Below are 14,554 nucleotides of genomic sequence, written 5' to 3'. Positions count from 1 at the left end.
GTACAGTATATCCAGGAGTAAAGGGTTGTGATCACTTTCGATTCTTTCTTGCACTTTCATATCGTTGATGAGGTGCCATGCTTCAAAGTTTAATTGCCACATAGTCGATGATGCTTGAAGGACAAAGAGTAAACCAGTTTAGGGGCATATCATCAAGGACCCGCGATAATTATCGCTAAGCGCACTTAGCGCTAGGATAATTATCGCCGGCTAACGTGGAATTTTATCGCTGAGATAGTGTGCTATCAGCAACGTTTATCTCAAAAGCGATAAAATTCCAAGCGCTACCTGCCAAATGTGAAATTATCTCTGGAAATCCAGCGATAATCTCACAAAGTTTGGCGATAGCTTGTTGATAGGGCAGGGCAGACTTAGCAATGATATCCACCATACATTGGATATAATGGCTAAGTCAAACTAAAAGCAGGCATAAGGAAAGTAGCGATAACCAAGGTTAGCGCTACTTTTCTTATTGCTATGCTTGTTAGCGTGCCCATTGATAATTGGAGAAATGTCGGTTAGCGACATTTCTCCAGTTATTTTGGGACGGAACGCCCACTTTGCATCTCTATTAGAGATGCAAAGGTGGGCGTTATGGGAAAGGGAGCTAATGCAAGGATTCACGCGATAGCGTGACCTTGCTGATAAGGCGATAAAATTATTGCCGCTTTTCGTCTGAAAACGGAGGCAAAAGCGGCGATAATTTTATATCGCCTCCTTGCTGATATGCCCCATAGTTTGTGTTAACAGAAATTTAGTCATTGCTAGGTGTCCCTCAAGTCAAATGCTTTTGCATTTGACTCATGATGGACACCTAGTAACGACTAGTGGAACTGCAGCTTGATGTAATAATTTCAATGCTTTTGCATTTGACTCGTGAGGGACACCTAGTAACGACTAGTTGAACTGCAGCTCTTTGCAGAAGTATTTTGATATTGAACACTATAATATTCACTGCCCACTGATAATCTCGTCCCATAATGCTTTGCAGGGCCTTTGGTTGAGATTGTATTTTTGCCCATAACTGTGCTTGGGGTGGTACTAAGAGGATGGGACCACTACCGAATCGTTCAGCAAGATGTGCTCTTTGTTTTCAAGGCATCTGCTTGGTTCTTCCCCTAGGTTAGGGAGAATACCAAAATCATCACCTCTCTCACTGCTTGCTAAATTTTCATTTTCACTTTTGTGAAATGACTATATGCATTTAAGCATGTAAAGACAGAGATACTTGTTATTTTACCAAAAGTATATGAGGTTTCTGTTTTATTAATTGTGAGTATGATGAAACGGAAGTCTGCCAATTACGCCCACCCTTAGAATCCAGCCAGAAATAGGAATCAGCACTGCTGGATCTGCGGAAGAGGGCAACTGGGCTCTTGCTTGTGACTTTTTTGTTGTAGGTCTTGTAACATAGCACAATGATTATCTATGTTAAAGGTTGCGGCAGCCGCCACAAAATCTAGACAATCCAGGTCTGGTACAAACATTTTAATGCCAAAGTGCACTTAGTATGGTGTCCGCCCACCCAGAGATCTTCTAGGTAGATAATTTAGTGCACGTTTGACTCCATACAAATGAGTCAGCCAACCCCTGCCAGTACTTAAGACCCTAGCTGTCAAAGATTGCTTTGAGTCATGGTGCATTCGCTCCACAACTGAATTGTCCGCCGTCCGGTATGGAGAGGAATATTGCACCTTCATCCCAAGAGACTTCATTGCATTACGGTAAGCCCTAGAGGCAAATGCAGGACCTTGGTCCGAATGGAAAGTGCCACAAGCAAATGTCCCGACAAACACAAGCAAATCTTTAATGGCAGTTTGAGCATTAGCACTAGGTTGAGGCCAAACCCAAAGGAATCTAGTGCACAAATCCACTGCAACTAAGATATGTTTAAATGCAGTGTCAGGAGTCAAATCAATGCAGTGATCAAGATAAATGAAGCCAAATGGCTGATTAGAGATGTAAAGTTGAGTATGTGGTGGGCGTGCAACAGTAGAAGGCTTAATTTGTTGACAAATGTCACAAGAAAGAACATATTTATGTGCCTGTTGGTATAAACCACGCCACCAAAAACGCTACTGTAAAAGAGAAACAGTTGTATTCACACCAGCATGTGCAGAAGCAGCGCCTTTATGTGCGTCAACATTCAAATAAAGTCTGCGGTCCTCTTTGGGAATCAGCCGATCCCCAAATGATGGAATAGTTGCAACTGGAACTTGATCTGACGACAATTGGTATGTATAATATGAAGTAAAATCTTAGGGAAACTCTGTTCCCTCTTTCATAGCAGTAATAGCTGCTAAGATATCATATTCGATTTTAGTCATTGACCTAGTGACTGCTGCTACAGAACAAGTTTGCAACTACAGATTTGGATGCCTCATCAGCCAGTGAGTTACCAACAGCGTGTGATCCCACATGTTGATGGCTCAAAGTATGAATAACGTGTGAGTGGCAAACGATCCTTATGGGCGGCCACCTGGACCCTAAACGTTTTATGCTTAATTGCGCTACCTTTAGAATCACGGATATCATTTTGTTTCCAAAAGAATAAGTTGTCATTGAAGGATTGTACACAGTAAAACGAACCACACAATTTAAGTGTAGGAACCTCCAGATCAGCAAATTCAAGAGCCAAAACCAATGCATATATCTCTGCCAATTGAGCCGTGCAGTCACCAAGAGACTATGTGTGCACCAAGGAGGATTTAAAATCCCCATCAACAATTTTTCCAGCCTCAATGGGGCAGCCTCCGAATAAGCATATTTAGAACCAACGGCTGGCTGCGCAGATTGATCAGTGTAAACAATGCGTGTGTACTGATCAAGATGAAGAAATGACAGAGGAGGGGGATGAACATGTTCATATTGTAAAAACTCCTCTGACTGCAAAGACCGGTCATAGACAAAATTGACATCAGCCGAGGCCAAAGTATTAGCCTATTGAATCAAACATGGATGCAAGGCTTTAGAATTCGGGACTCTAGCCTTCGTAACTGCTTCCAAAGCCGGTACCAGCGAGACCATAAAAATTCACTTACCCTGAGCCAGAGAGCGTGCTTTCAGAATCGGCATCTGGATGGCAGTCAAAAAAAATTCTATAGAAGAGAAACGCATCTCATTGAACGTCAAGTGAGTGAAACCTGACGTGCCCGGTACAATCCTTATGACCAAATTTGTAGAATTGTCACGTATTAACAAGAAGTTGGTCGCAAGCAGATCAGACTGCAAAGATCGAAGAATCGCTGTATGTTCCAGAAGCCAACAGGAAGCAGAGAAAGAACATTGTATCAAAGAGTAAAGCGGTTTGATACACTGGGCATAATCAGGAATGTATTTCCTCACAAAATGTAAAAACCCAGCAAAGATTGTAAATTTTTAAGAGTAAAAGGAGGTTGAAATTGAGCACATTTCTTCAGAAAGTTGGGGCCAACCCCCTACCTTCATTGGTGAGTTTGTTACCCAGAAAAAGAACTGCCAAACAAGCAATATGCGACTTGGCAAAGTTGAATTTGTATCCCAAGTCCGCAAAAGACATTATAAAGTGGTCCACACGTACAAGATGTGGTATCAATTCATCATCCTTCCAATAGATGTCATGGACGTAAGAGAAATCATCAGGGTCAATTTCATGTAAAAGAAACACTATGCGTGCCTAAAATGCGCCAAGACTATTCTTATACCCCATAGGCAAACGAGTATACCTTTTGTGATTGCCGAGTGCACTGAATGCGGTCAGGTCACGGCTCTCAGAAGCCAAATTGTGACTGTAAAAACTATTTGATATATCAAGAGTTGTTTTATATTTCTTATGAACAATGGTGTCGACTAATGCAGAGCTATGGGTGTTTTGCACTGCAAAGGTACGAACATGACTGTTCTAATGTCGGTAATCCAAAACAATACGATATGAACCATCCAGTTTCAGTATCAGAAAAAGGGGATTATTCATGGACAAAACACAGGGTTCAATCACACCCAGATATTCCAATTGGGTCAAGATGTCACTTATGGACGCCTTCGCGTCCCACTTGATTGGATACTGTGGTTGGGGTTGTGCCATTGATCGCAAGGAAATTTCATGTGCCGGTGAATCCTTATTCCAACCCACCTGATTACGATACACAGCGGGGCAAGCGCTAGCGCCCACTCTGATGCATATACCTGTTTAGCCTCTTCCGAGACATAATGTGATAACACGTGGGAGAATAAAAATCTTCCCCTTTAGAAGAAACTAGAACAAATGGGGGAGGCCAGTCAACCTCCGCCAACAGGGGGTGCAACTTGTGTATGATTTGTTTCCACTGTAAGTAACGTGTCAGATGCTTTCGCCTCCAGACACTGGTGAAGTGCCTACGGAGTGCCTCCCTCACTATGGCAACTTCCGCCGCGCTGTCGCGGAGTTTTACCACCCATCTCCAATCGAGGAGCAGGGTTCTCACCGTCTGAGTCATACTTTGCAGTCAATGGGGCAACTTTTTTCTTCTGAAAAGGGGCACGATATTGAGGTGGTCCCTCTGGTTTGGCTTTTACGTCAAACTGGTGCGGCATGTCTTCACCCCCACCGAACTGCGGATCCGACGATTCTTCAAAGGAACAAGGTGAACGAGGATCAGGTACCTGAAACCTCTCGGGTGTTTTAATTTTAGAGCGGTCATGCAAATCATATCTACTGTCAGAAGCGTCTGGTGTTGGTGAACCAGCATGAGAACTAGGCTTCTGCTATTGCTGCCACTGATTTTTATTTCATCTTTTTAGAAAAGACTGGATGACCCTCCAAGTCTGGAGGGGATTTATTTTGTACCTGAGTATAATTTCTTACTCCCAAACTATTGCGACACAATGATGTATATACATCCGCAATAATGATCAGTAACTGCCGCCGCCGAAAGGCGTTGATGCAATTGCAAGCTAACTGCTTCACCTTTGACATTGGCCAGGATCATATCGGAGACAATAGGGAACATGCCCACTAATCTCACCGCCAATTCCAGCGCTGGACCAGCCCCTTGTTCATCTTGAACCTCGGTAGAACGCTTATGGAGGGGGTGCCAAAGCTCAGTCTATACACCGCAGCAAACACTGTACCCCAGGTGGTGCAATCAGCTAAAGTGGTAACAATACCACTCAGTAAACTCATTGTAAGAATCCTGTGTTGCTCAGCAGTTGTAGTATGGGGAAAAACACCATTGAGTTGCTCAAATTTTCTGTGAGCCAGTAAGGGAAATCATCCCTATTCTGAGGACGCTTCCCCATCACTGAATTAATCATAATGGAACTAATGACAAGCCCACCACTATGTCCATTCGGCTGTGGAGTGGCTCCAGTCAGAGCCACTTAACTATTATGTGACATAAACTGTGTAACAGAACCACACCAAGTGCCTGACCTTAAGATGGTTGCCCCTGCCTAACCTCTGCCGCAGGCTTGGTTCCCACCCAACAAATAGCCACCACTACACAAACATCATCCATACGGTTACAAACCAGAGGGGCGACTCAAGGCCCAGCAGAAGAGAACGCATCTGTGGGGGACTATAGAGGACTAAAGTCTGATGAGGATCAGGTCTCTAGGCACAACTCCTCTTCAGCTTCACCCCCGCCAAGAGGTTTGAAGGCAGGAACGATGGGTTATCCTACAATCTGTCGACCTTGTAATCTGTCCCTTCCACCTCTCCTCTCACCACTTTTGTCCGGGGGGCGAGCTGGAGAACATAGCAGACGGCGCTTCTCAGTAACACCAGGACTGGTGCCTTTCCATGGAACTTTGACGATGCCCCCATGGCGGATACCATAACTGGTTGTACATACCTCGGAGCCCGAGCAACCTTGGCCGCTGTCCTATGCAGCTACAAAGGAGTCTTGGCTTTAGTTCACCCCCTCGGCCCGCACCTACTCAGCCGGACATCTGACATTGTTTTCCTCGTCTCCCCGTTGTGTTTCTTTCCCTCCCCCACATCTCATGTTTTTGTTTTCTCCTATGTCTTTACTTGAAGCCTGTAATTGATATAATTATGTAACCTGTAACGCTCTGATCCTCATGTAAAGCACCCTGATACCTTCGGGTCTAGCCAGCGGTATATAAAACTTTGCAACTAAATAAATAAATAAATAAATATGAATATAAATCCATGTTGTATGTAATTGACATAGCTCTGCGAGAGGGACATTAAGATAATTTGGATGTGGTGTAAAACCAGCCAAAATGGGCCACGTGGCCCCATCAACCCTTAAGGGGCCTAAATGGACCACAGAAACAGGGTGAGGAGAGGCGCCATTAACCCATATGGTATGCTCCCAGGCTGTCAACGGAACTTCAAGTAATCGATAAGGGCGATAATTCTTTGAGACTGCGGCCGCAGTATATTCATGAAACAAGTTATCATTCCCAACCACAGCTGGCAATGTAACCCAAGAATAGAAAGCTTCGAAGCGGTAAGCTGCATCTGCCTTGACAACAAAGAAAATATCAGCCCCCGCATTCGGGACCCCATGTTGAGTCAAATGGGTTGTGACCACAGCACAGTTATGAGCCGCAATAGCGACTGCCATAATAAAAATGTAAATTAACAAAAGAAAAGAATGGTAGTGCAAAAGCTGATCAACAGAGAATGATTAACCTTTTAAAATTCAAGCTTGGAAAACCAATAAAAAATAGGAGGCTAAGTCCTCACACCACGGATGCCTTCGAAAACTGGTGTGAGTGGATTGTGGACAAGCACAAGCACTACTCAGGAGACTTGGAATATGTACCAGACCAATCTTTGGTGGCACCAGGTTGCAGGGATTCTGCTCAAATACAGAACTATGTGCAAGAAAAGGGACCTTGGTGAATAGGGACTGAGGCTTCCTACCACCTTAGTACCCACAAACCCAGGACCGACTAGCTATAGTGTTTCACTTGCTCTCCTGCACAATTCCCAGAGGAAGAAATCATGAGTTTTCTGTTCAACAGCTTTCTTTTGGAAGTCCTGCCTTCTTTTCTCAACCAAATTCAAAAATACCTTTTCTTCTTCACGTAATATACATGTTAAATTGTTTTTGTGTGCTTCAACCAAATCTATAGACTTCATCGTCAGGAAGAATTCACCCATGAACTGTTCATTCTGAGCACTAAGTACTGGATTCATGTTCCTTCAAATAGGAAGTTCTGAAAATACTACATCTAAGTTTGAGTAATAATACTGTAATTTCCCAGTTGCATAAAACAGGCATACTAATACACTACATGATATACCATATGTCAAAGGAATATGATGGTATGTGACCCCCTCTGACACTGACTCTGGTAATTTCAGACAAACATAACAATCACTAACTTCCATTGTGTCTCCGTGCTCTATTAATAACTTTGTGAAGACATTTAATGATGTGTCATTATCAGTCACTGTATGATGGAAATCTGTCTCATCTACTGCTTGTAAGTCTACCCTATCCCTTTTGTATATAGCTGTATTCTCATTAGTACTTGTGTCATTTTTATTGTTTGTCGTCATAAGTAATGGAACTGTTGTTAAAAATAGCGGAGCTGGTGGGTGTGGTGTAGAAGCTGAGTCTGCTGTTCAGGTAGGCTGGTCCGGCGTTGTGGAGTGCTTTGTGGGCGTGGGTGAGGAGCTTGAAGGTGATCCTCTTGTCGATGGGGAGCCAGTGCAGGTCTCTCAGGACGGGGGTGATGTGGCTGCGGCGGGGGGCGTTGACGATCAGTCGGGCGGAGGCGTTTTGGATGCGTTGTAGCCGCTGTTGGTGTTTGGCTGGGATTCCTGTGCAGAGTGCGTTGCCATAGTCCAGTCTGCTGCTGACGAGGGCCTGTGTCACTGTTCTTCTTGTTTCTGTCGGGATCCATTTGTAGATCTAGCGGAACATGCGTAGAGTGTTGTAGCAGGAGGAGGAGACGGCGTTGACTTGCTTGGACATGGAGAGGGAGGAGTCAAGGATGAATCCTAGGTTGCGTGCGTGGTCAGTTGGTATCGGTGCTGTCCCCAGGGCGGTCGGCCACCAGGAGTCGTCCCAGGCTGAGGGGGTGGGTCCGAGGATGAGGACCTCCGTCTTGTCCGAGTTCAGTTTCAGACGGCTGCTCCTCATCCAGTCGGCAATGGCCTTCATGCCCTCGTGAATGTTGGTTTTAGCGGTGTGAGGGTCCTTGGTGAGGGATAGGATGAGCTGGTTGTCGTCGGCGTAGGAGATTATGTTGAGGTTGTGGTGGCGGGCCACTTGTGCGAGGGGGGGCATGTAGATGTTGAACAGCGTCGGGCTGAGGGATGAGCCCTGGGGACCATACAGGGACCATCGGTGTCAGCTGAAGTGCCTCCTCTGCTAACCTCCAGAAATGCTTCTTTATTTATAATAAAAATCATCCTTGCGATGTACACAGAGATTAGCATTATTGTGGATATGTAGATAGCACTGTCGATCTGTAGATAGCACTGTCGCCCCGTGGATGAAGATACTACAACATTTGTACTAAGGGTGGGTCGACAACTCCGTTCCGCCCACGGAATGTGCGGAGATTTGCCCTTCCGTCTTCCGCGATAATAGGTGGAGAAACAGGGCAAATCTCCGCACACTCGGGGCATAATGGAAGTTGTCCGCCCGCAGTATTAAATACATAAAGAAATAAATGTTTAAATAACCTTACCTGATCAGAGGCGTCCAAGGGCTTCAAACCTCTTCCAGCGCGTCTTCTTCTGAGAACTGCGCATGCGCGGGAGCCCGCGCATGCGCATTCCTGCAGATAGCTGCGGTACCCTCAATTGTCCTAATACTCTCTCCTCCTAGTCTATGCAGTTTGCAACTATATCCCTATTGTTAGACCTGGCACCTTGGCGTGGGTCTCCCGTCCATTTTATTGCTGTTGCCTCATATGTTTTTGCTGGTGTTAGATGCTTTGGGCACTGTGCCACTGCTGTCCAGTGCCACAGTGCAAGTGTTCCCTATTGTAAATTGATGTATGAATTAGTGATTCCATGATTGGCTGGTTTGTTTTACCTGTCAGACCCTAGTACAGTGCACCAGGAGTGCCCAGGGCTGGTAAACCAAATGCTGCTGAAGCAGCCTGTTAAAGTGTGTCTAAGGCTTGCCATTGCAGAGCCTGTGTGCAGTCTGGTACTGACATGCTGACTGGGCAAGTGCACCCACTTGCCATTCCCTAAACCTTCCCTTTTCTTCACATCAGACACCCCCTATGGTAGGCCCAAGGGCAGGGTGAATTGTAGGTACAAGGTAGGACATGCCCTGGTGTATGTGGCATGTTATTATAATGAATTACAGCCATTTTCGTTTTTCACTATTGCACTATAGACACATGAAGAAAGCATTGATGTCCAGGTATGGGTTGACTCCTGAATTGTATAGACAAAGGTTTAGCAATTGCAAGAAGGTGGAGTCAAGTATATAAGAGTATGTATGGTTGGGTGAAAGGTAGCACAGTGAATGATTTTGAGGGACTCTTTGATTTAATTGCATGGGAGCACTTGTCAAGTAATTGTTTTCCAGAGCTACGCCAGCACCTGATTGATGGTAGGCTGACTAATCCTAGGAAGCTTGCTGAGGAGGCGGACCACTGGGTGAGCACCCGGGTCCACAAGGGTCACGTGGGAGACTCAGCCAAGAGTGGGCAGGGTACCCAGCAGAAGAGTGGGGGGACAAGGGTAAACAGTGGGAGTTCCATAAAGGCCCCCAAAATAATTCCCAAGGGCACCAAGGGAAAGGTTCCCAGCCTCCCCCTGAGAAGAAGCACAGGGCCCCAACAGGAAATCCTGTTCCCAAGGGACCCCTGAAGTGCTACAAGTATGGAGAAATGGGCCATAAGTCTAATGATCCCCTGTGCCCACAGTTTGGAAAGACAGCATCCACTGGTGCGCCGCCCCGGCAGATGGCGAGTGTAGCCCTGGGGGAGGGGAGGGGTGTCCAAGGTGGGTGGGGGCCAGCAGAGATGTCCCTTGACTCTTTAGGAGACTGTGAGGTGGTCCCCAGGACCCAACTGCCTGATAAGACTAAGAAATATAGGCAGTGAGGGACCATCAATGGCCATAGAGTGGAGGCTCAGGAGCCAGTGTGACATCTGTCAAGTGTCACCTGGTGTCTCAAGAGCAGGATTTCCCCAATGCATTCTATCCAGTTGTTGCTGCTGACAACCGAAGAGCCACTGCAAGGGGGCTCAGGTTCCCTTTGAGTGGGGGGGGGTCTCTGGTACTCTTCAGGTAGCTGTGAGGCCCGCCATGCCTGTTGACTGTCTGTTAGGGAACGATTTGGAGAGCTCACCTTGGGCAAAGGTGGAGCAGAGTGCTCATTTGGAGATGTTGGGTCTGCCTGACTGGGCGTGTGTCACCACACGGTCCATGGCAGCCAGTAAAGGGTCTCAAGAGGATCTGGAGCCTAAGAGGGAGGCCCAGGTACCTGCCTTAAAGAGAAGAGGCAGGGGGTGCGGGAAACTGGCCTGGAGTTCCCATGGCCCAGGAGGAGGTAGACCCTGAGGGGGATGCCCTGGAGCCTACGGGGGAACAGGTAGCTGAACTGGGAGACCTGCCTGAGCTGACCCATTGGCAGCAAGAAGGAGGACCCTCCAGGGAAGAGTTCTGTGAGGATCAGAACAAGTGCCCTTCTCTTGTGGGTTTGCGGCAGCAGGCTGCAAACCAGGCAGCAGGTGATCAGTCTGGATCACATTGGATCTACTGTGAGAATGGTCTCCTGTATAGTGAGCCTAAGGTTGCTGAGCCTGGGTCAGTCCGTGTGCTGGTGGTACCCCAGCACTTCGGAGCCTTCCTACTGGGGCTGGCTCATGATGTGCCATTGACAGGACATTTGGGGCAGGACAAGACCTTTGAGAGGCTTGCCACCCACTTTTATTGGCCCCAAATGCGCTAGAGTTCCGCCACTCATTGCAGGACATGTCAGACTTGCCAGGCAAGTGGAAAGAGTGGGAGGAAGCAAAAGGCTCCTCTCCCTGTGGTCAGCACCCCCATTGAACGGGTGGGGATTGACATTGTGGGGCCACTGGACCCTAAGACAGCCATGGGCAATAGGTTCATCCTGGTCTTGGTGGACCATGCTACCCGGTACCCGGAAGCCATACCTCTGAGGACAGTGACGGCCCCCGTGATGGGACGGGCACTGATGGGAATTTTCTCACGAGTGGGATTCCCTCAAGAGGTAGTGTCTGACCAAGGTACAAACTTCATTTCCAAGTATATGAAGTCCCTGTGGCAGGAGTGTGGGGTAACCTACAAGTTTACCACTCCTTACCACCCCCAAGGAAATAGGTTGGTTGAAAGGTTCAACCAAACCCTAAAAGGCATGATTATGGGTCTTGAGGAACCTATGAGGCGTAAGTGGGAAGTCCTCTTACCATGCCTGCTCTTTGCTTACCGTGAGGTGCCACAGAAATCTCTAGGTTCAGTCCCTTTGAGCTTCTCTATGGCCACCCTGTGAGAGGACCTCTGATTCTGGTCAAGGAAGGCTGGGAGCAATCTCCCAGGAAACCTCCCCAGGATGTGTATAGCTACATGCTGGCCTTCAGGAACCAGACTAGGTGTTTCAGGGAACTCGCTGAGGCGAATCTGGAAGGCAGCTAGGAGTAGATGAAGCAGTGGTACGACCAGAATGCCACTCTGGGAGAGCTTCAGCCTGGTCAGAAAGTGTAGGTCATGGCCCCGTGGAGCCTTGTGCGCTCCAGGATAAGTGGACCGGACCATTTGAGGTGGTGGAGCGCAAGGGTCCTGTTACCTACTTGGTGGACTTGCGGTCTCCCAGAAGCCCGACTTGGAGAGGTCCGAAGTGGGCATGCTCTTAGCGATCGATGCTGGAATGGAAGAGGAGACTGAGCTTCTTCCTGGCCTCCTGTTGGCGACAGAGCGAGATGGGTCAGTGGATGGTATAAACCTCTCTTCCACTCTGACCCCTGAGCAACAGAAGGACTGCCGCCAGTTGCTGGGACAGTTTTCTGATCTGTTCTCCCTGGTCCCCAGTGTCACTGATTGGTGCATCCATGATGTGGACACTGGAGATAGTCCTCCTGTGAAGCACAAAACTTACAGGGTGACTTACTGGGTGAGAGCTTGCATTAAGGAGGAGGTCTTCAAAATGCTTGCATTAGGGGTGATTGAGTCCTCTAACAGTCCTTGGGCCAGCCCAGTGGTCTTGGTCCCAAAGGATGCTGCACCGGGTGCCACGCCAGAACTCCAGCTCTGGGTGGACTACCGAGGGCTCAAATCAGTCACGAGGACTGACGCACACCCCATCCCCAGAGCTGATGAACTCATAGATCGGTTAGGGGCAGCCCGGTACCTCAGTACGTTTGATCTAACATCTGGGTACTGGCAGATCACCTTGACTGATGGGGCACGAGAGAGGTCAGCAATCTCCACACCAGATGGGCACTACCAGATCTGGGTGATGCCCTTTGGGATGAAGAATGCCCCTGCCACCTTTCAGAGGTTGGTCAACCCGGTGTTGGCTGGACTGGAAGAGTTCAGTGCCACCTACCTGGATGACATTGCAGTGTTCAGCACCAGTTGGGAAGACCATCTGCGCCACCTCTGGGAAGTGTTGATAGCGCTGCGGAGGTCAGGCCTCACGATCAAGGCAAGCAATTGCTAGATCGGCAGGGTTCCGTGGTGCACTTGGGACACCAGGTTGGGATCGGCCAGGTGGCGCCCCTATAGCCCAAGATTGAAACCATCCTGGCTTGGGAACCCACTAAAACCCAGACAGAGGTGAGAGCCTTTTTAGGACTCACTGGGTATTACAGGAGGTTTGCTAAGGGGTATGGCAGCATTGTTGCACCCTTGACAGAGCTGAATTCCAGGAAGCAGCCCAAGAAAGTGATTTGGACTGACACCTGTCAGAAAGCTTTTGAGGCCCTGAAAACTGCTATGTGCACGGCGCCCTGGCTCCTGGCACCTAACTTCTCCAGAGAGTTTATCGTTCAGACAGACGCTTCAGAGCATGGTGTGGGGGCTGTTTTGTCACAGATGAATGAGGAGGGTCTAGATCAACCCGTAGCCTTCATCAGTAGGAGGTTACTTCCACAGGAACAGATGTGGAGTGTGATTGAACGTGAGGCATTAGCTGTGGTCTGGGCACTGAAGAAGTTGATACCATACCTGTTTGGGACTCACTTCCAGGTTCAGACAGACCACAGGCCCCTCAGATGGTTGATGCAGATGAGAGATGAGAATCCAAAGCTGTTGAGGTGGTCCATTTCCCTACAGGATAGACCTGACACCTTGGCGTGGGTTTATTTGCTGTTGCCTCATGTGTTTTTTCTGGTGTTAGATGCTTTGGGCACTGTGCCACTGCTGTCCAGTGCCACACGTGCAAGTGCTCCCTATTGTAAATTGATGTATGGATTAGTGATTCCATGATTGGCTGGTTTGGTTTACCTCAAATACTAAGGAAAGAGCAACAATGCCGGTCAATATGGTATATATTTGGGCCTAAAAATTAGGTCCCTGATAATTCACAGAACTGCACAGGAAATGAATAGACAGATTAGAATAACAAAAGGCTCCAAACAGAAATTATGGATAAAAAATACATTTCCAATATTTATTTATTTTTTATGTTAAATAGTTATTTTCAAATTTTACACAAGACAAAAAAGATAATGCATACATAAATGTTGTACAAATAATCAAAAGCAGGCCTAACAAACATATATATGAGTAAATATAAATCAAGAACCTAGTTCAGTACCCCACACAAGAATCTAATCCATGCACACATTCATTCATTCCAGACAACATTCAGTACAAACAATTCGAATCAAAGGTAGAACACATTATCCATTGGTGCTCAGATGGATGTTATAATTAGTGTATCGTCCAAGGCAATCGAGGAGATACTCTAAAAAAAGGCGGTCGACAGTTCAAGCGCCAACGCGCGTTTCGGTATAGGACCCACAAGGGGCCCCACCTTCATCAGGGCGTGGACCAAGGGGTAGAAGGGGCAAGAACGGAACCTAGAAATAATCAAATAATCATATGTAAGCAATCCAATAAAAATTAATTAAACAGAACAAGGCATAGATTCTAATACATTCTAATTCATTCTTCTTCGCAGAGGTGTCTGCACACATCTGTCACATTCAGTTTAAGTGGGCAATGATGAAAAAGCAATCACATTTTTTTTTACATGGTCCAATAGGTACCAAGGTAGCTAAAACCCAAGACTCACCCTTAGTGTGAGAATATCAAATGTGTGAAAGAAAGAAAATATAAATAACAAAGAATACAAAAACAAGGAAAGAATGCATCTCACGTCATATGGTAAATCACGTAGGATATAAAGGGAAAGAAATCCACCACCACATTGCCAGGTCCCCGTGAACTTGCAGTAGTAAGGGTGCCAAAGTATAAGAGAGGTAGGAAACCGATAGATCTACATACTTAAAATTGGATCGTCAGAGTCGTAAGTGGCAACAGCATATCAATACCAAGGTCGGTAAGAAAGGACGCGGAAATGCGTCATGGATAATTGCCAGACGAATTCAGGGGACGAAAGTCAGTCCAGTAAAATCAGCGTGTGGGCGTTCAGCGTATGTAGTACTCAAGTGCTCC

This window comes from Triturus cristatus, chromosome 4_2 (assembly GCF_964204655.1).
Source record: "Triturus cristatus chromosome 4_2, aTriCri1.1, whole genome shotgun sequence".
Taxonomy (NCBI): domain Eukaryota; kingdom Metazoa; phylum Chordata; class Amphibia; order Caudata; family Salamandridae; genus Triturus; species Triturus cristatus.
The sequence above is the reverse complement of the archived record's forward strand: the minus strand, read 5'-3'. Positions refer to the sequence as shown.